General features: G+C 51.0%; 1 long non-coding RNA gene across 1 annotated transcript; it reads right to left on the bottom strand.

Moving 5' to 3' along the window:
- Positions 1 to 18,144: 18,144 nt before the first annotated feature.
- LOC140616529 (uncharacterized) lies at positions 18,145 to 21,100 on the bottom strand. The gene is made up of 2 exons (XR_012016991.1): positions 19,970 to 21,100; positions 18,145 to 19,791 (listed from the first exon to the last, which is right to left on the bottom strand). It is a non-coding gene; the product is annotated as an uncharacterized lncRNA (long non-coding RNA).
- Positions 21,101 to 27,690: the final 6,590 nt, after the last annotated feature.

Here is a 27,690-nt window from a genome sequence, read left to right as displayed (position 1 = left end):
GCTAGGCAGTGCCAGGCACTGGGGATACAGCAGTGACCAAAACGGGTAGCAATCTTGCCATCACAAGTGTTGCTTCCTTGTGAGGGGCACAGACAAAAGCAAGACAGAAAGGCAAGTTCTGCAGTACGTCAGTGGTGCTCACCTGGTACCGAAAGCCGGGGAGAGGGACAGGGATTGTGATGGGCAGCTGGCATCTTCACAAGAATGTTTGGGAGCTGTTCCTCAGAGAAGGCGACATTTGCATCCTCCCCACCCTGCCAAGGGGAGAGGAGGCTGGCCTTGAAGGTGCCCACAGGGGCCAGGAGCTGTGCCGGCCTGGCACATCCTAGAAAGATGAAAGCCGTGCAGCTGGGCCACGGTGAGCCAGAGGGTAAGGAGGAGCTGGGTTATGCAGGCATGGAAGCCACCGGTTGGGATGAGAAGCCCTGGAGGGGTTGGAGCTACCCAGTTCTGTGACCCCGCTTGGGTTTTAACAGGGTCACTCTGGTTGTTGTGTTTAGAGTAAATGAAAGGAGCGAGATTGTCCTAGGTGGCCGGGCTAGCAGGCAAGGGCGATACCCCAGGGGATGAGAGGAGTGCAGTACAGGGCTGCCCCTTACAGGCTGTGCCTGCACAACATGAGGGGGCGCCATTGCAGCAAACCTTGTTGGAGTGATGCAATGAGATCCCCCCTGGGTGGGCCAGGGGGTTAGCAGTGGATGGGGTGACAGGCTTTAGGATTCTGGACCTATCTGGAAGGTAAGGCTAACAGGCCTCGCCAACAAGGTCCCCTTCCTATTGGAAATGGGATCACCTTTTGTTGTCCCCCTCAGAGGGCCCCTCTCCAGAGAGCAGGTACTCTTTGATTCTCAGGAACCCTCAGAATGGCGCCGGGTGTTCCGCTGGTCTCGTCGTAGGTCATCAATCTCCCCAGAGCCTGCGGAAGACAAAGTGGAAAGTGAGCCCAGATACATCTCTGGAGACAAGGTGCCTATTAATAGAATGTCATATGTGGTCAATGACATCGTAGGGATTTGTGTTTTCTGAAGGGAAAAAAATATTTTGTCTTTGATGGATTTTCTGTTTTACAGACGTAATTAATCACAACGTCTTAAGAAATCAATTTCTCTAATAGCAAAAATAATCTATGTTTTGCCAACTGGAAACACCGCTTTCATGTAAGAAACACTCTCTCTCAGTTGATTGTACTTCTTGGCGCCAAGAGCAAGAATTCTGTCCGTGTGCACAGATTATAATGATTCACTGAGGAAGTAGGAAGTTCTCAGACCAGCGGAGAGCGGTCAAGTGCTTTTGCGTTACCAAACGGACTCGCGCCCAGAAATGGGCTTGACACAGAAACAGTAAAATGGACGAGAACAATTGTTTCCCAGACTTCTGAGCAATAAATACACGTGTCTACAGAGTGTCATGCAATAATCCGGAATCAATCGAAGACTGCGTAGAACATGGCAGGTGTTCTCTTAGTCCCAGGCCCTGCCCCCACCGCAGCCCCCCCACCCAGTACCGCCGGGAGAGGGGCTCTGGTGTCTCCCAGCACACCCCGGGGCGGCCCGGCCCCCTGTCTGTGGCTTCCCACTTGAGCAGCGCTCGTTTTTGGAAAGTTCTTCTGTTAATCAGAAATCTGCTCTGCTGCCATCTCCCCATCGGCCCTAAGGTCTGTCTTCTGGAATTGCAGAGAATTTGTGCAGCTCTGCTTGCAAAGAGATAAAGACGGGCATCGGGGCACCGGTAGCGTCTTACTTGTCGCAGCTCCCCCTTTGCAGCCCCTTGGACTCGCCCCGAGGACGGTCTCCTCGAAGCAGCCGTTTGCACCGAGGCCTGTCAAGGGGCCGCTGTTCCTACAGAGACTCACCCCATACTTTCCACATCTGTCCCCATGTTTCTGGGCGGGACTCGAGTCCAGGCCCGTGTCTAGCATGCCTCATCCCTGCCATGGGCTCCAGAGGGAGAGTCACTTTGGGGAAAAGGTTCCACTTGTTTGAAAACAACCAGGGAGCTCACACTTGGCTCACCCCAGCCCAGAGGTTCGGGCTCTGTTGGAAGAGAAAATCCAGCACCCCGAATCCGCCAGGGTTTGGAGGACAGCTCTCAAGAGAGGATGGCTTGATGTATAAATTTTAACTGCCTTTGTCATTTTCCTGCCAGGCCTAACCTTGTACAAATGTGCTTTTAATTAAGCAAGAGCTTTGCTTATCATTCTCCCGCTCTGTTCAGTTTCCAGAGACTGCGCCAAACAGTCTCGGTCAACTTCTTCACTTTCCGGGGGTGGGGTGGGGGGTGCCCAGCCACGGCAGCTGGTGTGCTGGCTGGGGTCCCGGCCGCGGGGTGACGCGCGGGGTCAGCAGGGTCCCCGGGAGCACCTGGCGGGGTGCCGCCCGTGTCCGTAGGCCCGGCCCCTGGTCGGCTGACTCGGTCCTGGGTGAGTGTAGAGGACGCGTCCCGGGGGGCAGGGGGACAGGCCGGTCAGCAAAGGGACTTGGGTTCCCTGCTCCAGAGGCCACAGCTGCAGAGCTTTTGGGTTTTGGGGGATTGTTGCCGTCCCAGAGTCAGAACTCAGAACAAAGTGACTCTTTCCCAAAATTAAAAAGAAAGAAAGAAAGAAAGAAAGAGAGAGAGAAAGAAAGAAAGAAAGAAAGAAAGAAAGAAAGAAAGAAAGAAAGAAAGAAAGAAAGAAAGAAAGAAAACAAGATAAACAGAAACACCCGACGGGGGGTGGAACAGTGCCCTCGTGCCCCAAGTGCGCTGTGCCCTGCAAGAGGGAACGCCTAGGGAGTCATCTCGGATGGGCTGTTGACGTTCCGGGGGCAAATGCCTCCTTGCCACACTGGGCTGGGTGACATTTCTCCATTGCAGTCCGAATTCCAGCATTTTCCAAGGGGAGTGGGTCTAAGGACGTTATTTCAGCAAGAGTGGCCCGGTGAGCCCCCAAGCCTCCTCCGGCAAGTCCCAACACCTGCAGGTCCCGACACCTGCTTTCTTCGAAGGTAAATAGTGCATCTAAGGTCGGAGGCGGGGGGCGGTGGGGGGGGGGATCACTTGCCTCGAGCTGTTGTGAACACTGCCTGACAAGTGGATTTGCAGAGCGAGAGTTAAAGGACAGGCCTTTGGGGTCAGAGGCCACAAAGCCTGGAGCTGTCACCACAGTCGTCTCACTGCAGGTATTTGCCGATACCAGTTGGTTCCTCCGCTTTCCTTCACCTCAGGGAGGCTGACGCTCCAGATGGGTGGCCTGGGTCTCCGGGCTCAGCTGCTCGCTTGGGTCCACACCCCTGTCTGGTGTCTGCAATTCCAGGGGGGAGCGTGGCCTCTCCGTGTCCGCCAGCCAAGCCCTTGGCTCTAGGCTGCTCTGAAGTGGGAGTGGCAGGCAAGTTCACGTCTATGGTTTCAGGAGTGACCGTCCCTTCATCGCTCACCGGAAGTAGAAATTTCAAGTGCCTCCTTGCAGAAGGGGTGGCTCCCTGATTTATCATACTGGGGTGAGTGCTTTGGCACACGCAGCGACCCCAGTTACAGAACGTCCGGCCAGCCAGGCCCATTACAAATGATGCTTCTCCTGATGATGAGCCCACGTCCCGGGGACCCAAGGCCCGACAGCCGGTGGACGTCTAAGCTGTGCCGAGCCTCACAGGCCCCATGCTCCCTCTGCTGCCCTCCAGGAGGCTCCAGACCCTTTAAGAGGAGAAGGCTCGGTCCTGGGCAGGAGGAGAGGCACCTCCTTCCTGCACAGGCTCAAGAACTGTTCCATGCCCCTGGGTTTTGCAGTCCCCGGGGTGGGAGGAGTGGTGCTGTCGGTGCCTTGCTGGGCCGTCCGTGCTCCCTGACCCACTCACTCCTCCCGCCGCTCCCCAAAGCTCGTCTGCTGGTGGCATCTCCCCAGCTCTTCATATTCCCTCTCCAAGGGCCAGGGCCATGGTAGCCAGAGCAATCTATTCCAGAGAACATGGTTTTCCAGCTCGAAATACGGTCAGGGCGCCGTCACCCAGAGGGCGGTCTCAGACCTTGATGGGTGGAGGCAATGGGGACCCGAGTTCGGCCGGTGACAACCCAGAATGCAAGCTGGAAAGGGCACCACAGCGTGACCTGTCGTCTGGGTGTTGTCCTCGAGGTGTGAACAACTTTGCAGAGAATCACCCACCCGACTATGGAGCTACAGGGCTTCTTGCCTCCTCAGCTAAGGTGACCCACCTCTCCAGTGTCGCCGTCGTGCATGGGCTTCCTCCCAACCAGAGATGGACGGGAGAAGTGACGCCAGACAAGGGTGTGCAGCATGTGCTCCCGGGGGCCTCCCGAAACCGGAGGCCTTTGGGACGGGGTCGGGAGGGCGCTGGACCCTCGGCGCTCTTGGTCCTCGTGAGAAAACTGACCTCTGTAAGAACAGGTTGGGGTTTTTCTTTAAACTGTATCAGTTCCCTAGAAAAATAAAGTCCCCGCCTTGTTTTGTTTTCCGTTTTTAAGCAGTTACAAGAAAAATGGGGTGAGAATGGATGCCCCCCATATGCGTCCCTGGGCCCCGAGTCGACAGGACTCGCCCCCCTCTGCCGTTGGCCGCCTGGCTCCCCTTCTGTGCTCTGATCCCAATCCTAAGCCAAGGGGCCACCCTATCCTCAGTCACCTTCCTCACGGACTCCGTAGATTTCCAATGTCAAAATCAGGGAATTCCCCACACGAGCATTTTATTGGGGGGCCAGGGGGAGGAGAGCAGGAGGATGAAAAGTAAATTAAGTACAGCTTACATTTTCCACACCCCCGTGGATGCTAGATTTTGGCCAAGGCTCCTTCTTTGCCATGTGTTCTGCGTGTTGAATAACAAACCGAAAGGTTCGTTTCCAGGGTTATGTTACTGTTGGCTGATAGCGTATCATTTCAAGGGGGTCCATTTTTCTCAGCTCCGCTCAAATCACTCTGGCAAGTTTAATCTGGTCTAACAGTCTTGCTATTTACTGCTGGAATTTCTGTATCTTAAGAGCACCCTGGGAATTTAGCTTACTGGCTGCGAGATTGACTTACGGCTCGGAACCAGGTGGAAGTGGGGACGCAGAGAAACTATACACTGGGATGTGTTGCGGAATTATCTCTGCTCAGAGAGTGTTCCCAGGGGCCCGGGGATTAATTCCTGCTTTTCAAACAGTGCAGAAGTGATTGCTCGAACCTGGAGATTTAGAACACCCCCAACTCCGTGAGAGGGCCGCTGTGCTGGGAACCACGGGGGGCTGGGAGGAACACAGCCCCCGGGCTCTCTGATTTACTAGCCCTGTGGTCTTGGGTGTATCCCTTGATCTCTCTGAGCGTTCCTTTCCTCATTTGCAGAATGAGGTTAATAAATCCCACCTTGGAGAGTTGTCCTGGCGATGGAGCAGGTGATGCTCCCGGGAAACATTACATCCTTCTCTCTGTCTCTGTTTAGAGATTCTCCATCCAAATCTTCCCTAATCCAAACCACTCTCTCTTGTTTTAACTTTCTAAAAGGTGTTTTGAATGATGCAGAGCTTGGGAATCATGAGGGGGGAATCAGAGTGAGTGTGAGCCCCAATCTTCCCAGCTGGCACCATAGTTGGAAAAGCTCTTTCTCCAATTTGACTCATCCTATTCCTGCAAAGCCTTAGAAGGGGTCGTTGTTACTTCTCTTACGTAGATGCAGCGAGTACAAAGCTGGGACCTTCAAACCAGGGACAACCATGATGACAGTGACGATGACTGGTGGTTGTGATGCTGATGGGTGCTGACGTTCCCAAAGGCTTCCTTCCGTGTGTCTGACACTCTGCGAAGTGGTCCGACATACGGTTACTCATGTGATACTCACGACAGCCTACTTGGGAAGACCACGATGATGCCCGTTTTATAACTGGGATGCATTTCAGAGATACCCGAAGTCACAAAGCAAGTGTGGAGCAGAACAGGATTCAAATCTGGTTTATATACGACTCCAGGTTCCAAATTAAATCGTGGTTCAATTCCTTTTACCCTCTCAAGTGATAGATGATACTAGGGAAGAAATGTTCCCTTTGTAGAAAGTGTGTCATAAGGAAGATTTTTAGAGGAAGAGACAGTAAGAGCATTCAACAAATAATTTACATGTTTGTTAAGATTAAGTCAGTGCACGGGACATGGGGAAAACCTTGATGTCACCCACGTGAGAGATTACGGTAGCAGGTGTTTCAGAAACTGCTTTGGTTCCTCATCTATTTCCAGGGCCTTTGGCCACTTGTTCTGCACCAGCCACCACTCTGACCAGCTCCATGTGGATTCCAAGAAATCAGGCCGGCACAATCCTGTGGTGCCTCCATGCCTACCTCTCCTCCCACTCTAGTCCATACATGTGCAACCTGCAGATCATGGGGAATTACGGTCCCGTAAACTTTAGACCAGTGGAAGATGGAAGCAGATGGAGAAGTGACTTCTCTTTTCTTCCTCAGAATGAATTGTTCTCAGACTAAAGCATTCTTAGGACCTTCAGAAAATGGTACCATAAGGACTAGCCAGCAAGGACACTTGTGACCAAGTGGAGGTCATCTTGTGACACCTGCACCCTTAGATTGGCTCTCACTCTTCCCCCTACTCACTGCTCTTCATGCTCAAGACTGTTTTCCAGGGAACTCACTCCTTGGGATAGTACTAGCATGCATGATTCTGCCTCGGACCCTGCTAGCTGGGTCACCCAGGCCAAGACGCCAGGACTGGGGTGATGGGCATCAAAGATGGAAGGTATATGTCATCCAGTCACACTTAAAAAAAGGCAAGGACTTGACCGGAGGTGAGTGTAAAGAAAGGATCAAGGATGACTTCCAAGCTAAATTTCAGTTACGTGATGCCTTCTTTAAAAAAAAAAAAAAAAAAAGGTCCCCATTGGTGGGCTACTTTACTAGTAATCTGCTTCCATTTATTCAGCAATCTCCAGCACCAAACATCGTAGATCTTCTGCGGAGGACCAGGGGCCATCTCTTCCATGATAGAAATCTTATGAAATGACTGTGTAATAGGAATAGGAGTGACTTCTAATATCTGAATAGAATCCTGTAGTTTGGAAGGAATTTCATTTAATTTCTTCAGATGCCCCATGAAGCAGCAAGATGAGATCGTTCCTATTTATACCCAATAACCCAGAGACGCAGAAATAATACTCCTCCTGACTGTGAGTTTGAACTCCTGACACCAGGTTCATTAGACCTATAAGCCTTGGTGCCCGTCGTACCCTCGCTGACACCACTCCGTCTTTAGAGTCCTGTGGTTCCTCCTGAGTATGGGTGGGCTTGTGATTTCCTTCTTCAGTATAACCTCTCAAAGATTCCCAACAGGACAGGGGGTCAAATCTTCACTTAAAATGCCTTTCCTGGACATAAAAAGAGAGAATATACCATGTTCCTTGATTGAAAATCCAATATTGTAAAAATTTCAGCCCTACTTAAAGGAAGCCATTGATTCAATAAAATCCCAATCAAACCCCAACAGGGTCTGCTTTGTGATATTTGACAAGTTGGCACTTGAAATGTGGGAATTCAAAGGGCCAAGATAACTAAGGCAATCTTAAAGAAGAACAAAAGGACTCCCTTTCTTCTCTGCAAATTCATGCACTTCCTTCTTTTTAAATTCTGCTCAAAATTTACCTTTTCCAGGAAGCCAACTTGGTATTGCCTACCTGAGTCATATTAACCCACGTAGTCCGCACGGTTCCACTAGAAAGTTTCAGTTTGCGTTCTGTGGCTTTGCACTCTTGTAACTAGTAAGCTACTTCATGCACTCTGGTCCGGGCTTCACTACGATGCTATGATTTCCCTGGATCACCCTGTGGAGGGCAGGGCCAAGATCCAGAGCTGACCTCTTCCCCTTCCCCTTCCCTGGCTGCCTGGGGTCCTAAGGGAAGAGCTAGTGCTCCACCTACTTGGCATCTCCCCTCTGCCCTTTCCTCTCCCTGCACCCAAGACACCCCACAGAACTCTGTGCAGTAGTGGGCCCAGGACTTGGCTCAGCAAGTCCTAGCTCTTACTAATTATGACATCCTATACTCGAAGGTCATCAAAAACTGACAGGACACTCCTCTGAGAGTTGGAGGGAACGGCTGTCTCCACATTGCTTAATGTGTGGGTGTTATTCATTTGTGCACAGTCTCATTCCGTAGGCATTTACAGAATTCCACCCACTATTGTTCCTGCTCCTGGCTACCACTTACTGGACACGAGTCCTGCAGCACTGTGGTGCAGAGATAAGGCATCCTTCCTCCACTGAGGTCTCTCAGTGCTCCGGGGATTAACAGATTAACAACCAAATAATGTGGGATCCAAGCTGTTGATAGACACACACAGATGGGTCATTAAAGCTTCCCCAAGGACAAGTTGGGCCAATGGAATGATTACAGTCACCTCCCTTCATCTTCTGAGGAGATCCACAAGTAGGAAACATAGATATGTAACAAAATCTGTAAGTTCTCTGCCAAAACTCTCTTTCCTCTGCTTTTCCGTTCCCACTGAGGTGGTGGTCCAGGTCTATGACTCAACCCCTACCCTCCTCTCCCCTTTGTATCCTGCACAGGCTTCCAGATGGACCTTGAAAACACAGCCTTGTTCCTCCACAGTCTGTCTTGACTCCCTACTGCCTTCAGCAGCATCGACTTACTTTCTGCTCCCTACAAAAACTACCTTTGGCACCACAGCATCTTGGTCACCCAAGACTCCCACAGGGAAACTAAAGTAGCTTCTATATATTTATTTATTCAATGAGGTCAAATGTGCCTTCTTCAGGAGCACCTCCCTGGAATCACAGACTGAATGCTCACCGTCACTGCACTCCCTTCTTCTGTGACATGATGTACATAACATGATGTATATAAGCAGATGCCAACAGTTGTACATAAGCATGTGCCAACTTTCCAGGGTCTGTTTCCTGTGCAAGACTGGGAACTCTATGAAGACAGTGACAGCATCTGTCCTGATCATCACCACGGCTGCAGTTGGCAGAGCGTGGACGCACAAATGGTGTTTCACAACATGGTAACTGCCTGGGTCCTGGTTCCAAGACCATTCTCAGCATTTACAGGCTTCCAAACAGGATGTACTCAGACTTCTCTGGATCAGGTTTTATGGTAGAAGCTAAAAGAAATACAAATAGCTTGAAACTCAGCCCAAGACCCAGGGGCTTACAGGTTATTGGAGGAGACAGATGTGAACACGGGCTCCGAGTCTGGGCTCCTGTGTGCCACCTCCCATTGAACCCCGTAGAGCATGAGGCCATCATCTCACATCAGGATGTGTCTCCAGTGGCCTCCCCATTCAGCTACTCCTCCCATTGTGCTTTCACTAAAGCTTCCGAGTTGAGGTTGTAGAGGTCAATGTCGAACATTCACTCAGGGTTGGGCACTGGTCAGAGCATTTTGCATGCAGTTTTATCATCCATCTGAGCAAGAACTCTGTTTCAGAGAAAAGACGTCAAGGTTCAGAGACATGACCTAACTTATCCCCGGTCACACAGCTAGGGAGTGGGGGACGCTGACGTGGATCGAGGGCTCTGTGACACTGGGATCAAGTCTCAGTGACAGAAGAGTTAGTCTGGCCAGTTTAGAAAGGGCTTTCCTTCTGTTCTCGAATGGACAACACACTCTGGGGGTTCTGGAGAATATGATTCCAGGTGAGTTTCTGGGGACAACTCTTATGCTGGAGCAGCTGCCCAGCAAGCTTCCTGCCAAGTGGGGAGCCCCCGATCCAGTGCAGCCTGGGGAGCCTCAGGACCTGCCTCTCTCCCACTCAACTCCCTTCCAAACGCACTCTTCAAAGGAGAGCTTCTTTCTTATTTTTTGAGTTATGATTGACATGTAACATGGTATTAGTTTCAGACATTCAGCAATAATGTGATACTTGTGTTGGAGTGCTTCTGATGGGCACAGACTAAGTCACAACAGAATCCCTGCTGCAAGGGAGTCTGGGAAGTTAAGTTTTTAGCTTTTAGCCTCTGTGGAGCAAAAAGGCACATTAGTTGGAACTGGAGAAGATGTGGAGCAAGGCGAGTCAGCATCAAGCTCAAATACCAAAGTCCAAATATTAAATGGTGATTTAGTGTATATACATATGTGCATATCTTATATATCATATTTTATATGTATATTCTAGTGTGTGTAGGTAATATATATAGATAGTGTTGGAAATATACTACACATGTAGTATATAGTATACTTATATATATAGGTATAATCTTCTCCTTCTAGATGGAAGCACATGTCAACTCCCATCCGGCATATGCCATCATTTCTCACCTTGCCCAAAGATCTTTTCAGTCCACTAACCTTCTGACTGCTACAGATGCCACAGATTGACTCCCCATTATATGTACCCACCTTCTTCCTTACTTCTAACACCAGCTACAGGCTCTTGTCCTTTCCCTGACCAAGAGAAGCTGGTTTACATCAGAGTGTGCACACGACCTCCTGCTAATAAAGACAGATTCCTCACCTTGTTCTGGCCCCGAGGACTTCAGCAGCAACATGACAGGTGAAGCTTCTAGCAAAGTGGGTGCTTTCCTGGTGAAAAGGGAATTTCCAGACCGAACTGGAATTTCCTTTTAAGAGTTGTCCTTTCCCTCTCTTCCTTCCTGCCTGGAAGTGTGAGCAAATTACCTAGGTGGTGGATGCATCCAGGGAGCCTGTGGGCCAGTGCCACATCTAAGAATCAGAGGAAGGAGGCGTCAGGGTGGATGAGGTGCTTGGGCATCTGACTCTCAGTTTCTGCTTAGGTCATGATTGAGGGGTCATAGGATCGAGCCCTGCATCGAGTTCCACACTCATGGAGGAGTCTGCTTGGGATTCTCTATTTCTCTCCCCTGCTTAAATAATAAACAAACAAACAAACAAACAAACAAATAAATAAATCTATCTGTCTGTCGGTCTATCTATCTTTAAAAATAAAAAAGAATCAGAACCGTACTGGTGTCTTGCCAGCCCTCATTTGCCTGCCTATGGACTTATCGCTATGCCAGAGAAATAAAGCCCAGTTTAGATAAACTTGTGTCTGTCCAGTTTTCTGGATTCTGACATCCACAGAGGCCAAAGAGTCTTCCTTAGGGTCAGTCCTTGGACACCCCACCCATGGCTGCTGGAACGTTAGGTCTGGCTGAGAAGTGACCTGGCCTCAGTCTCATACCACCTGTATGAGACTTCAACTAATCATCACTTTATTGGTTCTTGACTGGGTGGGTCAGGAATTCTGGCCAGGTGGTTAGTCTGTGTCATGTGATACTGGTGGTGATTACCAGCTAGGCTGGATTCAGGTGGTACCTGGGATGGGCTGAAAGAGGGCTTTGTTCCCAGGCCTGGCACCTGGTGCTCCTTCATGTGGCCCCTCTTTCCCACTGGCTAGCTTGGGCTTCCTCACAGCATGGTCGTCTCAGGAAAGTCAGTTTTCTCAGAGACAAGAGCGGAAGCCGTAGACATCTTAAGGTTCAGGCTTGGAAGTTACATGACATTATTTCTGCCACATTCTCTTGGTCGAGAAAGCTCACAGGGCCCGCCCAGCTTCAAGGGAAGGAAAAGGGGACTCTCTCCTACCAGGGGAATAGCAGGGTCATATTGCAAAGGGGCATGGGGCATGGCAGATAGTACCGCCGCCGTTTTGGGAAACAGATCTACCACACAACCTTTCACTTCCCTCCTGGTCCACGTTACCGCCACACATTGCCTTTTAATAATTTTTATATGACAGAAAAAAATTAATATTATAGGATTCCTATCGCACAGTTGAGTGCTGTGCTAACCACTTGCACATAGAATTTCTCACTGTGACTTGTGTTTTCAAAATGATTTTCCGTAGCCCTAATCTCTGGGTTCCTCTGAACCACCTGCTGATGGAAAGTAAGCTGCTGGTCAGTCCGTAAAGCAGGGTGAGTGACGATTCCCTGACAGATGGGACTTGTCGAGGAGTCTTCCATAGGCTGGGATAATCCTCAACTTTTTCCCTTTATCCCTGGGGAATCACAGTACACTGACTTCCATTGCTAAAAGAGTTCTTCACACTCTTGTTCATACAGTTCCCCCGGGGGGGATGGAGTCCTGTCTCTTTAGAGGTTCTTTCATTACTGAAAAGAAATCATTTCTGTGCCTCTGGGTACCCAATTAAAACTTGTACAGACAGAAGGTATTGGAGGGGCAGCTCGGTAGTAACTCCCTCCTATTCAGCTGTAAAACACCCTCCCGGAGTGAGTCAGAGAGTACAGACTGCGCTGGTAGCCCATGATGTCAGCAGGAGAACCGACGACAGACACACCCAGAGGCTTAAGGGTGTTTGTGCTGAACAACAGCTCCCTTGGGACCGTCTTATTTTATCCCTTTTGAAACCCTTGACTGGGATTCAAGAGTGAAGAATAAAACAATGCGCTGTTTGTGCACACAGAGCAACTCTGCGGCAGTAAAACAGCAGATGCGGCGACATTCCATTTCCAAAGAATAACCCGAAGTCAGAGGGACGCCGTGACCTCAGTGGAGTCAAGTGCTCCAAGTCAAAGGGGAAAGTTCTAGAACCTTCTAGCATCTCCGTAAGACTTCAGGGAGGTCATGGAGAAGTCAGGAGTGGTTTCCAGCAGGCACAACTGGCTCAGAAACACCTTTTAAATACTGAAGATACTTTAGGAGCAATCCAGTTATTTCAAGCTATTATTAGCTGAACGAGGAAACAGAGGCCCCACAGAGCGAGGCGACTGAGACGGGGGTTGGTGCGGTGCCCCGGTCCGGCTTTCCTAATCTCCAGCTCAGCCCGCTTTCCAAATACACCCTTCTTCGCGACTTCTCTGTCTTATCAGAAAAGTCCTATCAAGTGGCCCTGACATGGGGAGAAGCAGTGAGGGGGGCGGTGACAGGTGCCTGAAGGGATGGCTCAGGATCAGGGGCTTCTGGAAGGGTTCTGAGGCAGCCTCAGACTGAAAGCTGTGCACGTCGGGGGGTCCCTAACATGGTCCTCACTGAAGCACAGAGGAAAGAAGGAAGATGCTCTGAACAGTTGGTGCTCGAACGGAAACACCTGTGCACAGCCTTCGCTCCACGCTCCCAGCTCCATGCCCCGTGCTTGGGTGGAGACGGTGACAGTAGCGGTCACGGACCCACAGACACCTGGGGCCCCATGGTCTCAGCATCTGCTACCCCAGCAAGTGTAGACAGGAAGCTGAAAAGACTCACGGACTCTGAGGTCCCGGTCGGATTCACGTGCATGACGCATGGAGCAGCACAGGAAAGACAGGGTGAGGGCCAGTCCTTGCGCAAGTAGGGGAGGCAGGGTAGTCGTGGATCTGAACCCCCCTGGTGCCTCGTGTGGGTGCTGGGGCACCTGCGAGCAAGCGGATCCGGGTATTTTAAAGGGCGCAGCTGCAAGCAGAATTCCTCCTCTTAGCCTTGTCTTTGGGGTTTGGGTCCGCAGAAGATGAAGAGAAAACAAGAGCTCGATCCCCTACATTCAAGGGAGCAGGCCTGTCAGGGTCACAGTCAGGGGAGAGAGGAGAGAGGAGGAATCCGAGGCGCGGCCTGAAGCAGGAGCTTTGGAACTTTCCAGAGGGTGTCCTAAGGGAAGAAGGTCCAGTATTTTAAGATGCTTGGGAAGCTGCAGCAGGATCCCCCTCCAGCTCCTAGATGCTTACTCAGATCTGTGCTCTACCTGCCAGCCTCAAGGTTTGGGGGATTAGGAGTGGGGGGCATAGAGAAGAAGAGAGACAGCCCCGCTCCAGCTGGCCCAGGGGAGAAGCAGAGAGCCCGCCGGGCTGCGGGATAGCCCCTAGACCCACGGATTCAGCGGAGCCCCTGGGGTTGCCTGGCCCTGGGGGAGCCCCCCCCCCCCCCGCTGGCTGGGGCAGGAGGCCCATGTTGTCTCCACCCTAAGGGCCCAGCGCCCCAGAGATATAGTCTTATTGTTTAGAAGCCTGGAACAGTTTATTGGTCATGAAGGTTCGGGAGCTTTCATGAGAGTCCTGATGTCCACACTTGTCCTTCCCCAGCCTGGGGCTTTCACCCGGGTGAGTCCCGGCTGGATAGATTCCGGGAGGCAGGAATTCAGTTATCACCTCTGTTCTGAACAGAGCCGCACGTGGGCAAACCTGTCCCACTCTTCCCTCTGTCTCCGTCTCGCCCTCCCTCTCACCTCGCTCTCTCTCCTGCCTTCTCCCCTGTTATATGATTCTTCCTGCAAATCATCTCTGAAATCCTACCCATCTTTTAAAAAACAAATTTTTATTGGAGTTCAATTTGCCAACACATAGCATAACACCCAGTGCTCATCCCGCCAATTGCCCCCCTCAGTGCCCGTCACCCAGTCACCCCCACCCCCCGCCCTCCTCCCCTTCCACTGCCCCTCGTTCGTTTCCCAGAGTTAGGAGGCTCTCATGGTTTGTCACCCTCACTGATATTTTCACTCATTTTCTCTCCTTTCCCCTTTATTCCCTTTCACTAATTTTTATATCCTCCAAATGAATGAGACCATATAATGTTGGTCCTTCTCCGATTGACTTATCTCACTCAGCCTATCCATCTTTCTTCCACCTGTTTTCTGATTTTGGAAAAAAGCCATCACTTCTCAACCTTGAGGTTTTCCAGCCCATAATCCAGATAGAAGAGTTCTGCTACAATAGTGTCAGGCAGGCGTGTGCGGTGGGCATGAGGAGCCCGACCTAGAATCGTCTGCTGTTTGAGGAACGGCCCCCCAAGTCCGGAATGAGGAGAGAAGGTGTTAATGGGATAACAGCCACGTTGTCAGGACGCAAGGCTGGAGGCCAGCCCTGGCCCAAGGTCGTGAGGGAGAGAAATGGGCAGTTCACGGCCTCTGCAAAGCTGGTGACGTAGACTGGGAGGACCTCTGGGGGTTAAGCAAGACCTAGATTAGATTAATGTGGGGCAGGGCTCCAGGGACCTGACCCGGGAAAGGTGGCGCTTGCTTGTGGGTCTGTGGGCAGAACCGGGGGCTGCTGGCTACGATGCTGGTGGGTATGTGACCCACATTCTTACCAGGAGGGGTTGACCTAGGCCAATGCAGAGCCGTCACTTCCTCAGTGGCCCAGGTCTTCTGTGGAGGTTGGAGTGAAGCTCAACCAGGAGAAGGCTAGTGTGGGGAGTGAACTTTGAAGGCCATGCCTGACCCCAAGGATATAACGCCCCCAAAGCACAGAGACTTTGCCCCATGGGTCCCTTGTCCTGAGTGAAGCACTTTGTACCCTTCAAAGCCACTGGCTGAGGGGGTTTTAAAGGTAGGGGGGCAGGAGCAGGAGAAAGGGAAAGGTAGAGGAAAGATGGGGTCCAACAGGACACATCCCCTTGACCTTGGGCAAATTCCTTCTCCTTTGGAAGACAAAAGGATCACATTTTGGAAGCAACAATGGACCCCGCTCAGCCACCCCTCACTCAGGACCCCAGAGTGAGCTTGAATAAGAAGCGAAGTGGGGCATGTTCCTGACTCTACCTCTCCTGCTCCAACCCCAGGGACACGACTGACCCTATACCTGCGCAGTCCCACACGGTCCCCTGTGGCTTTGAGGAAGACAAAGGGCAAGAGGCAGATGTTTCCAACGCAGGCCTGGGCTTCGTCAAGCTCGGAGCAAGCTCCTCCTGGGCTGGTGGGCTGGCAAGAGGGAGCGGAGAATTTTAAGCCGGAGCCAAATCACAGCCTCTTATGTGGGAAACCAGAAGTACCTTCCTGTCTGATAATCCCCTCCGCCTACATTCTGTTCTAAAAACTCACATTTCAGGAAAAAAAAGAAAAAAAACCTGGGGACAATATTGGGGGAGGAAAGAGATCAGAGGAATGTGAACGTGAGCCTCCACCACGTTTGCAGGATTCATAGGCTCGGAGGAAGGAGGGCCCACTCCGCACCCCCTCGGCTCCCCTCTGCCCCCCGTCCTGGCTGTGCGAGCACTCGGGGCTCTATCAGGAACCTGACACATAATAACGGGGCTCTTGAAATTGCCTTACCCGTGTTTTTACAAGGTATTTTCTGGGCAACTCTTGGCCATCCCACTTTTCTATCAAGCTGAGCTCCTCCTTCCTTCACTGCAGGCCAGCGACGTGAAATCACTGCGCTCCTTCCTCGTGGAATATTCCTTTTGGGGAGCGAGGAGGATTTTGTTACCTCTGCCCAAATGAAAACGTTCATCATCACCCAACGCTGGGCCTCATCTGCCGGATGCGCTAATCTGTCTTGTACGTCATCCATCTCTTGAGTTGTCGAAGGCAGCCCTCACTCGCCCGGGAGAGCAGGGTTTCGTGCAGCAAGTAATCAGGAGTGGGCGTGGAGGTGAGTCTGAAGATCATCACACACACCACCGCGTTTCCAGTCTGGGGATTATCAGTCCTGGAGCTCGGGGAAGAAGATGCTTGTAGGTTTAAAAACTTCTGACGGCAACCCCAGAGTGATGGAGAAGTCGTTGACGGCCAACTGAGCCCCATGTCTGGCGGTCCATTCCATGAGGTCCCAGGAGCCGACGCCCAGGTGGTTTGCAAGGTCTTTCCCCACACTTCCTTCTTTCCGGAAAGGGAGATGTGGAAACACACCTGCCAAAACCCTCCCTTGGCTAATCCCAAGTTTGAATTCTACTTAGACCACCTGGGCGCCAAAATGATGGTACATCTTCATGAGATTCCAGAACCTCATGGGTTGTGGAAGATGCTAATGGGTTTTTCTTCCAAGTGCCCAGGAACCCGCTGTGGGTCAGTAGATACGCGCTATGGTAGGCATGCGCATTCACGATTGGGTTTTCTCTCAAGCTAGCGTGCTTGCCCCAGCCCCACACCCCAGCCTCACTCATTCCTTTACTAGAGCCTGGGAATATCCAGAAAAAAAAGGAAGGACTTGTCCTCCAAGAACATCATTTGGAGCAGTGCTTTGCAAACTTTAATGTACACCCAAATCCTCTGGTATCTTGTTGAAATGCAGATTCTGGTTCAGTCCTTCTGGGATAGGGCCCAACACTGCATTTCTTTCTTTTTCTTTCTTTCTTTCTTTCTTTCTTTCTTTCTTTCTTTCTTTCTTTCTTTCTTTCTTTCTTTCTTTCTTTCTTTTTCTTTCTTTCTTCTTTCTTTTTTTTATTTTTTTCCAACACTGCATTTCTAACAAGCTCCCAGGTGATGCTGATGCTGGCCCATGGACCACATTTGAGTAGTGACGGCTGCCACAGTGGTTCTAAAGGGTGGTCCCCGAGAACCAGCTACAGAGAAGACCCGCGTGTCAGAAATGCAAGCTCTCAGGCCTCACCCTGGACCCACTAACTCCAAAGCTCTGGGGGCGTAGCTCAGCTGTCCGTGCTGTAACAAGTCCCCAGCACCACCACCTGGAGACTCAGATGCAAGCCTGCACACTGAATAATTTGGGGAGCTTCTGGGTTAGAGCTCACCATCAGTGTTGCACTTGGCTGGGCCAAGAAGTGGCCCAAAGTCCCAGGGGTGCAGGCTCTCTGCAGGACGCTCAAGGCCACCGCACGGAGTGGAGGGCGGTACAGCGGCCCCAGAGGGAAGAGGAGCAGACCTTTCCTGGTGACGGGGTGGGGAAGAAGGCCGAGGAACAGTCTTGCAGGCCAGCTCATGCAGAGGTTCAGAGGCTGCCTCAGCCATCAGCCTTCCCTGGTTGAGCATCGCCACCCCACCCGGCCCAGCCGGTATTCACAAAAAGACAGAGTTAGGATTTTGCTGAAAGGATGTGTCAGCCTGGCCCAGCCAATTTTGAGCTCATTCGCCTTCCTGGAGAGAAACACTTCTGATACAGAAAAAAGTTTTCAGTCCGATAAAGTCAAGGCAGCGTCCGGAGCTTTGTTTGCCCTCCAGGAAGGTGAAGGCCGCGAAGGCTTAGCTCTTTCCTGAGGGAACCAAGGCAGAAAAGAAGGAGAAGGGTGTGAGGGGGAAGCCGGGAGAGGAGGGCGAGGCCAGCGGCAGGAGCCCCAACTGTGGTCGGCTCAATAAAGGTGGTCTTAAAGGGCGGAGGATGGTTCCTGCATGTATTTTGATCCCTGTAGGCTCACAGCTCTGACATTTCCACCCCGATTATTCCATCTGCAAAGCATGAGAGTGGTTCCAGGGGCCATGGGAATAACCGGTGGCAGGCTACTAGGGGCTGAAATTGCCTCGATTTTATCTTTAAAATGTGTGCACTTTTGTCCTATTAAGTAATAGATGTTTGTTTTAATATAATAAATGGCTCAACACTGAGTAAAATAAATAATCTTTTTATCCACAGTTACATCCTGGGGAGTCTGCAGAGAATAGGCAAGCACAGACTTTGAGAACACATTGTGTTCTGAATAGGTGGGGTTTTCACAGAGGGGACTGTTACAGGAAGAGCTAGATTTACCTTCTCTGCAGGGACAGGGAGCACACAAGGGTTGGGGTCAGGCCAGGGCGCCTGGGGACTTCCTGTGATGCGAGGCTGTGGCTGGCACCTCCCTTCGGCTGGAGGCCCCAATAAGCCAGGGTCCCAGTGTCCCACTGGTGAAGGGAAGCAGGCCCAGCAGGTAGGCTGCAGCCTCAGAGAGGCCACCTGTGGGGACTGGGGCCCACACTCAAATCCTGAGGCCTGGGTGCTAGCAGGTGCTAGCAAGTTTCTTGGGACTTGGGCAGCATGATAAACTCTTTGACAATCTGGAAGCTTCATATGTCTCCTGTACCTAGTCTTGGAGCCAAAGTCAATGGGCCTAAGCTTGTTAGGGGAGGCTGGGGAGGGCGGTGGGCTGCTGGGGAGGTAGCTTGGTCAACTCCTCCCCTAGAGGATGCATGTGACTCCAGCTGAGTATCATACAACACTGCACACCTGCTCAGAGGGCCTGGAGAGGAAGCGTGGGTGGATTGGCTTCAATCTGTAAGAAAACCACACTGATAGGGTGGTTTCTTTTGCAAAGCAAATCTTGGGTCTTGTGGTGCCAGGTTCCCAGCCTCCTCAAATCCTCCCCAGGTCAGGATCTGAAGGGACACAGCACAGCCAGATGCACCTACTTCTGGACAGATCATCCGTTTCCTAAATCCTCATAAATACCTAACGCTTATATAGAAGCTGACTTGCAAAACTTTGTGGGTTGTTTGTTTGTTTGTTTGCAAAAGGAATTAGAGCTAAAGCTCCTCTTGAAGGAGCTGGGAGGAATCCCTGATGGTGCCGAGCTGGGGAGCATCCCTCATCTCAGACAGTCAAGGACAGCTACAGCCCCACTGTCCCTGCCAGGACAAATGGGCACAGAGGCCTGCCCTCCTCTCCAGTGGAGGGGCCGAGGAGGCCCACGGGGCGGGAACCCAGTTCAGGGCACCGAGCAGGGACAGGTAAGTGGGCTCCTCGGTGGGCTCCCAGCCTGGAGACAAAGGGGCAGGAACCGGACTGAACCTGCTCTGAAAACCCAGGCTAGGAGCTGGCCTTGGCTGGGGTGGAGACCAGCCTTCAGGAACTGCCCCAAAATGCTGACAGCGTGCTTTGGAAAGACACAAATTTCAACAACCAACTCTCCTCTCTCTGACCTTCTCACCCTCCGGCTCAAGGAGAGGCTTTCTGTCATGAAAAAGGCATGTTCATTTATAACACATGGGGCGTTTGGACTTTCTGGAAAGGGATTTATAGATTCCATCCCAGCCCCACCTCTCTGGACGCCTGGCCTCTGTAGGGTCACTCACCTCCCTTCCTGGGCTGGGCCTGACACCTCCCCTCCACCCTCCTCTCCCCGGGCCGCAGGTCTGGACCAACAGTAGGCGAGTGTTTAACGCCACAGTTCCTGACCCCGGTGACATTCAGCAGAGCGTGAGGAGCAGAAAAGCGTTTGATCAAAACTTGTCCCCTTGCTGTGTGGTTCTCCAAGTCGATGAAACACAGGTTCTGAACCTAAAAACAAAAATCAAAGAGACAAAGTAACTGACCACAGGTTCCTACTTTCCCCGCTCATTACTACCCAGGAAGGCGGGTTTGCCTCATTGGCCCCCCTGCGGAGTGCAGCAGAGTCCCCTGCAGGACCGCCTCACACCCCCGCGCTCACAGCCTCTGACTCCGACTCGGCACTGACCCGCCGCGTGATGCTGATGCTACTGCCTCAGGGACCACACTTTGAGAACCGCTGCTCTCCGGCAAGAACACCGCTGGCCCCTGGGTCCTTGGTCTTGCGGGATGGTCTCTTCGTTCAGCCTGTCCAAGGCCACATTTCCCCCACGCACCTGGGGCACCCCAGGACTGGCCTCTGTTGCTGCACCCCGGTTGTTCTCTAGCCAAAGTCCGAAAATGGGAACCGGGGTCTTGGAGCTTCCCGGGCACCTGCTGAGGTCGCCAGCAGGCATCGTGAGAGCGCGGCCGGACCCTGGCAGGCCGCACTGCCCTTCACACCTGCATGGTGAGCTGGAAATGCCAGCGAGGCCAGCAGCAGCCAGGGACCGAGGTCATCGTCTGCCAGAAAGTTCCACATGCAGGTACCTTAACGGTTCACTCCCAGCACGAGCTCGCAGGCTGCCCTGCTCCCCTGCCCAGGGAGGGACGTCACAGAGGGGAAGGCGGAGAGGGAGCTGCCGAGAAACACAGGCTCTTGTGTTTGCTCCACGGCAGACAAGGCAAGTTTTGAAGTTATCGGATGGGAGTGAGCACTAAAAGAGAATGACCGTTTAGCTCTTTTTCCCCCAAATCCAGCGAATGGTGCCTTCAGGGGTGGATTAGTAATCAAGAAATGTCACCTCTCTAAATCCAAATCTCAGTGTGTGTTGGATTTGTTGTGTTGCTGCCCTTGCTCAGGTTCATGGCTGTTTATCCAGGAGCCGGGCCAGCCGTTGGCCAGAACTCCTCGTATTGACAGCAAGTGTCATTGGAAATTTAGAAGAGGGTGAACCCTATTTTGCTGTCATGCTTCCAGCAGTTTGGGAGAGTCGTGTATCCCAGAAAATGGGGAGCAGGTGTCGCTCATGATCAGTCTCAGCTCTAAAGAGGCCCCCTCGCAGAAAAAAAGACCCTCTGCCTCTCTGTTCCTGCCCCCCCCCCCGGGATGGGGGGCGTCTGCTGGGATCTGCCGGGGGGGTGGTGGTTAGTGATGAAAAGTATTCCCAGGAACTGAGCAACGTCACTGTCGATAACAGTTATTTAGTCTTTAGCGTTCAGGTTTGGGGAGACGTCTGCCAAACACAGCAATTTTCTTTTTTGCAGAATTAATACTGAGACATCCCTGCCAGCAAAAATGGATTCCAGGAGAGATTGCTTCTCGAAGGTCCCCACCCCGCTGGTAAGTGGCGTCATCCGCAGGGGCAGGGCGCTTGCTTCCCACTTGACTGGAAGTGCTTTTTGCTGAAAAGCACTGTTGGATCCCAGAGGCCCAAGTTATAGGGAAACAGGAAAGATCCAGACATCACAGAGCTGTGAAAAGATCTTTCTAGCCCAGTCCTGAGTGTGCAGTGCTGTGGGTCGCCTGTTATTCATTCATTCATTCTCATTGATTGATTCATCCATTCAAACCCAGTGGTTCCAGAGCACGATTGTCCTTGCTGGGTGTCCCCCGAACTGGAACAACACTTGCCACATCCCAAGATCTCACCTCAAATCTGGAAGCTTGAGGAAACACTGCTATTACAGATCATACAGTTATGGGGGGTCATTTCCCCTCTTTAAAAGAATCGAGGTCTTGGTATCTGTGTCTCTTGTGTCTCTTGGCTGCATCCCAAACCTCTAAGGTATGAGGGTGAGGGTCACTGGGGCAGCACCATCTCCTCCCCTGGCCGTGCGACCCCGTCAGCAGGTTAGTGTGGGACGGGAGGAGGCATGGGGTGGCTTTAGGGGCAATGCAGCCTCCGTCCAACTGGTGAGCCAGCGACAAGGGCTGCAGAGAGGCCTGGCCTCTGTCGCGGTCCCAGGACCCTCTCCTTCCAAGGCGGTAGGGACTTAAGGATGGTTCAGGTGTGGTGTGCTGGGCAAAGAGGACACGGGAACTACACACCTGCTGCCTGTTCTGAAGCTAAGCTTTTATTTTTATTTACTTATTTTTTAAAAGATTTTATTTATTCCTGAGAGACACAGGCAGAGACACAGGCAGAGGGAGAAGCAGGCTCCCCGGGACTCGATCCCAGTACCCCAGGATCATGCCCTGGGCCGAAGATGGACACACAACCATGGAGCCACCCAGGTGCCCCTGAAACTAAGCTTTCAATTTTGAGATAATTGCAGATTCACATGCAGTTGTAAAAGATCCCACAGACAGATCACACGTACCCCTCACCCTGTTTCCTCGGGGGTATCGCCTTCCCTAACTTGTGCGCTATCACCACCGGGCAGTTCCCTGCTGGAGTCAGATCCAGGGGAAGTGACGAGCTTCCTGAGGCCCGTCCCCCTGCCACACTTCTTTTGGTTCCCATGGGTCTCACCTCTTCCCTCTCTGAGGTCCCCCTGCCAAGCGGAGGATCTTTAATTCTTTCCATTGCCCTGTTTCTCCGGGACTGGTTCGCGTTCGAAGCAATAATGCTTAGTGACCAAACAGACGAACAAAACAAAACCCAGCTAAGCCAGGGATCCAGAAAACCCTCATACTCCCAGATGGAAGGCATATGTCTGAAATTTTACTGGCCGTTGGCTAGCCGTCCTGTTTGGCACCGGAATGACGGGCAATCCCCCGGGTCACTGCAGAGCCTTTATTCCAACACAGATGAGCGAAGCATTTCCGGGTGTTCTGAATCAGTGGTTAAGTGACAGGCAGGCCAGAGAATGAAGGTGATGGTGCCACAGTTAGTGCTCCAGGGCTGCCCGAGGAAAAGCCACATAACATCCCACTGAACTGTCGGAATTTCCTTCGGTCTTGCTCAACGGTGCTAACGACAGGCCTGTCTTCAGTTGATGTCACGCGGGTGCTCTCCAGGGCTGCAGACCCTTCATCATGCGCCGCGATGCTCAAAGGCCGGCCGGCCTGTGCTGCTTCCCGGGGGTTAGGAATCCCTTCCCCAGCTGCAGATATTGCATAAGATCTGTTGACCTCTTTGCAGAATGAGCTCCAGCCACGGAGGAGTTGGCTGTGCACCCTTTGCAGGAGGCAGCTGCCCCAGGGAGTAATCCCCCATCCGCACTAGACCACTTACTCCCCGTGTTGTCGGAGACACATTAAGGCCCGATAGCACAGGTAGGCAGATACCTTCACTGCAGGTGTGCCAGCCTCGTGCCCTGATGGGGGGGAGGGGAGCTAGGTACACCTAGATGACTTGCACGTTGGCTATCAAATGCATGTCTCTTCCTATTTGTTCCAGAAAGAGCTGAGTGGATTTCTCTTGCCACCCCTGCACTTCAAATTCATGGCTATAAGAAAAGTATGTGAAAGGAGAGGAAGCCAATGAATCCTGACCTTCAACTTGCTGTTAAAAATGATGTCACTGTAGCCTAACAGCCTATCAGGGGCCCCCAGAGGTGGGTTCAGGCTCTAGCAGTGCTCAGAGCCTCCCGTGTACCCAGGAGGCAGGGACGAGTCTGAGCAGGAGGCCAGGGGTGCCAATCAGAGCCAGGCTGTGTGCTGGGGCAGCCTGGCCTTCGCCAGCAATGCTAAGGTCCACGGTGGCAAAACAAGGAAATGTGGATGAGGACCTAGACTGGGGATCATGCAGCTTCACAGCCCTCTCCGAAGGTCAGAGATTGGTGGCATCAGGCCACGAATGAGGCCTGGCTGAAGGACACTTAAAGCCCAAGAGACTAGGGGTGCCCAAGCAGGGAGACTTCACCCAGCCCTCATGGACTAACAGCCTCATGGAGGAGACCCGCTCCTTACTGGCACCTGGGACGGGACTCACCCGGAGACCTGTGTTCACGAAGTTCCCCTCCTCAGGGGCATTTGGAAGATTGAGACAGGAATCTCAGGGATGCCAAGAGGAAAGTGTGTGGTGCCCTCACGCCGTGCACCACAGCCAGGCTAGTCAGGCTCTTTGGGCACATTTGTCTTAGTGGTCAGCTTAGGACAGATGGCTCCCCTCCTCCTCTGGGATGCCTAGGAGCCCTAGGAAATGTGGAATTCTACCCAGATTTGGAGCCAACAAGACAGAGGGTCCCTACTGACCTCACCAGTTGGTCTGGGCTGAGCTGGACACTCTGCAACCAATTCATAGGTGGAAGGGCCTGACCCTCAGGACCTCAGATTGTGACTGTACGTGTGCACGGGGTCTTTAAAGAGGTGATTAAGCTGAAATGAGGCCATTAGGATAAGCCCTAACCCAAGATGAGCAATTTCTTTATAGGGAGAGATTAAGACTCAGACATGCACAGAGGTGACCATGTGAGGACATGGGGAGAGGACGGCCCTCTGTAAGCCAAGGGGAGAGGCTCAGAGGGAACCCATCCTGACGACCCCTAGAGATCAGACTTCAGGTCCTCCAGAGCTGTGTGAGACCATAAATTTCTGTAGTTTAAGCCTCCCCGCCCCCGAGTCTGGGCCTTCGTTATGGCAGCCTGGATAGACTAACATGCCAGTGGTGTGTTGTTGGCTAACTTGCAGTGAGAAAAGCTTTGTGCATCTCAGGAGAGTCCAGCACTTTTTGACGTTAACATGAATTCTTTGCTTTCTTAGGAACTTCCCCAAACAGTAATACTATCCAGTTAAGTGACCCGTGACGAAGTGTCTATCCCCTGCTAGCTCCATTGACCACCCACCCCAGGACTAAGGCACAGACGCTCTGGGCATAAGCCAGCACACCACTTTGCCTTGTCCTAGATGTTGGAAAACAGGGCGATGACAAGATTTATTACCACAGACCCTACAAAGACTGTCAGGTCAATAACATATTTGGAGTTTGGCCTTTGGTTGGGAGAAGACAGTGTGAACACCGACGAAGGACATTACTATTCCAGTGAACACATGGACGGCATCGCAATGACCACCTCATTCAAACCCACGAGAACATGTGTTTGTTGAGAATGAACTATTGTCCACTGAAACTTTGGCCCAAGGAAAATTTTTAGAGCTTTTGAGTAGTTGTTTCAAAGACTCGGATGGCCAGCAACAGCCCTGCAGAAGCCGATGACAAGTATAGGAAATCCCCTGCGTGGGTCCAGACAGGGTCCCCACGCCTCACACAGCTCCCGTGGGGCACACCTTCGCCCCTCGATCTTTGTGAGCAAAACCAGAAATGCTTCTCACATTAAAACGTGTCATTATAAAAGAAAAATATGCTCATGACCCAAGAGGAAATTTTAAAGATAAAGCTATACTCACATCAAATGCTTTTATTTTTCCATGTTTCCTTCCCATCATTGTTCAAGCGTATTTATAATTTTATGGTCATGATAATGAAATAATACCATCTTTTATCATTGTTTCCTTCTTTATTTTAAATGATTACCCCTGGGATAAAATCAGGAATGGTTTCATTGGGGCAGCCAGTGTGAGCATGTTTCCAAACTGTCTCTGCCTCATCAGCTGCCCCCGGTCTCAACCTCACTGAGTATTTTGGTTGTTTTTTTAAGTTCCTATTTAAAAAGATGCGAATCGAGCTTTAATTTTTAATTTTTTATTATTTATCTATATTTTTAAAAAAGATTTTATTTATTGGAGAGTGGAGGAGAAGCAGAGGGAGAGGGACACGCAGACTCTGCGTTGAGCGTAGCGCCTGATGCAGAGCTCGATCTCACGACCCGGAGATCATGATCTGAGCCAAAATCAGGAGTCAGACACTTAACCAACTGAGCCACCCGGGCACCCCAATCATTATTATTTTTTTTAATTTGGATGTAGAAATTATTAAAAAAGACAAGACTTCTACAAATTTGTTTGAAAACTGTAGATCTTTTTGTATAAATTGTTTGATCACGTCCTTGACCTGTTTGTCGACTGAGGTGCTGACATTTTTCTTACAAACTGGAATGAGTATTCATTTCCATACCAACTCTCTCATGTTGTAGTAATGGCTTTTCTGATCTACTATTTTTCCTTATCTCTTTTCTTTTTAGTTATGAATCGTCGATGTAGTTAAACCTGTTGGGCATTACATCCCAATTCCATCCGTGGCTTCAATCTTTGGAAACTCCCGGCCTGGGTTCATCCTAGTGAGCGCTCCATCCTGATGGGCCTGCTTCACTTCAGGTCCTCCCACCTTGTCTTCCTCTGCAGTTCTTGGTGGATGTGCTGGCCTTCTTTATACTTGAATGAGGCTGTCTGATTTAGTGGTTAAAACAGAATATGGCTAGATAAATTTGTATTTCAGATAAACAATAGACAGTTATTTTTTGGGAATAAGCAGGCCCCATGTGATACTTAAGATATACCTTAAAAATTTTGTTGCTTATTTGAAGTTCAAATTTAACGAGGTGTCCTGTATTTCATCTGGCAACCCTAGCTTCGGGTCCTATCTTGTGTCCTATGCCAAGTCTTCTCAACCAGGTTAAATATTTATTCTCAGTCCTCAGGAGGAGGTATTACTTGCCCAAGACACACAGGTGAGGATCCTGTGGGCTGACACCACAGATACTCCTTTACTGCTCACCAGGCCTTGGGCTCGGGGCTCTCACTTGGTACAGTCCTCAGTTTCCGCCTCTATCCCAGGCTGCTAGGGCTGCCATAGCAAAGTGCCACAGACTGGGTGGTTTAAACAACAGAAATTTACTTTCTCACTATTCTGGAGCCTGGAAGTCTAAGGTCAAGGCGTCACCTTGGCTGGTGTCTTCTGAGGCCTCTGTCCTTGCCTCGTGGATGGCCATCTTCTCCCTGTGTCTTCACATGGCTGAGTCTGTTCTGTGTCCTAACTGCCTTTCCTTATAATACACCTTATTGGATTAGAGCCCATTCTAATGACTTGATTTTAACTTAATTACATTTTTAAAGACCCTGTCTCCAAATGTAGTCATATTCCGAGGTACTGACAATAAGAATTTCAGCACATAAATTTGGGAAACACAGTTCAGCCCACTATGGCATTCGCCACTCCATGGCTGTCTGTCTAAGGCATTCACCTTCCGCCTTGTTCTCCCACTCAATAGTGTCTATGCTCTTGAGGGTGTCCTACTATCCCTCTAGGATTGAAGTCGTACAAAACTCTGATAGTTCTTGGGGCATGCTAACTCCACAAGCTTTCTCCCCAGGACAAGCTCCAGTCTTTTTGGTGGGGCCTCCACGGGTGGGGTCCTGTCCACTGTGGACAGATTAGCCAAAACTGGCCAACAAACACCCTTCTGGACTTCAAATTGGTCCTGGGCCCGGAAACTTCTGCTACACAGCCTCGCCCCACTAGGCCTGCTGGGTCCTGAAAACTGTCTGAATCACTCTGGAAACCGCCTCTCTGCCTTTTGGTTGTTGGACTCCTGGCCTTCCTCCCCAAGGGAGAAAGTGAGCAGGTCATCTTTCCCATTGCATAGGTCACCTCCTCCCTTCTTTCTTCTCTTCCTCCTCAGGCCATTTTGTCCTGGAACCAGCAGACCTCCCTCCCATCCAGGTCCACCCAAGTCATGACATACTGTTCAACTCACAGCTGGCTTTTGATTTTAAAAATAATTGATAATCTACTTCTTCTAAAATTTATTGCATTAAATGACTTATGGTCTAGTTTCATGTTTAGGTTATTTCTAAATTTTTACAAACCACGATCAGGACATTAGAATCTTATTAAATATCTATTTTCTCTCTCCATTGTTTTCCTGATGCTTGTCTATAATATTTAAAATCCCTTCCCCCACAATTTATGCTGTATTGATGGGATAGAGAGCCAGTAGCTACATGCAGCTGTCGAACACTGGCAACATGGATAGTCTGAATTACCAAGACTTAGTACAAAAGAAAATGTAAAGAATCTTGTTAAT

The sequence above is a fragment of the Canis lupus genome, chromosome 24 (genome assembly GCF_048164855.1).
Source record: "Canis lupus baileyi chromosome 24, mCanLup2.hap1, whole genome shotgun sequence".
In the NCBI taxonomy this organism is placed as follows: domain Eukaryota; kingdom Metazoa; phylum Chordata; class Mammalia; order Carnivora; family Canidae; genus Canis; species Canis lupus.
Note: the sequence above shows the minus strand (reverse complement) of the source record. Positions and strands in the feature narration are given on the sequence as shown.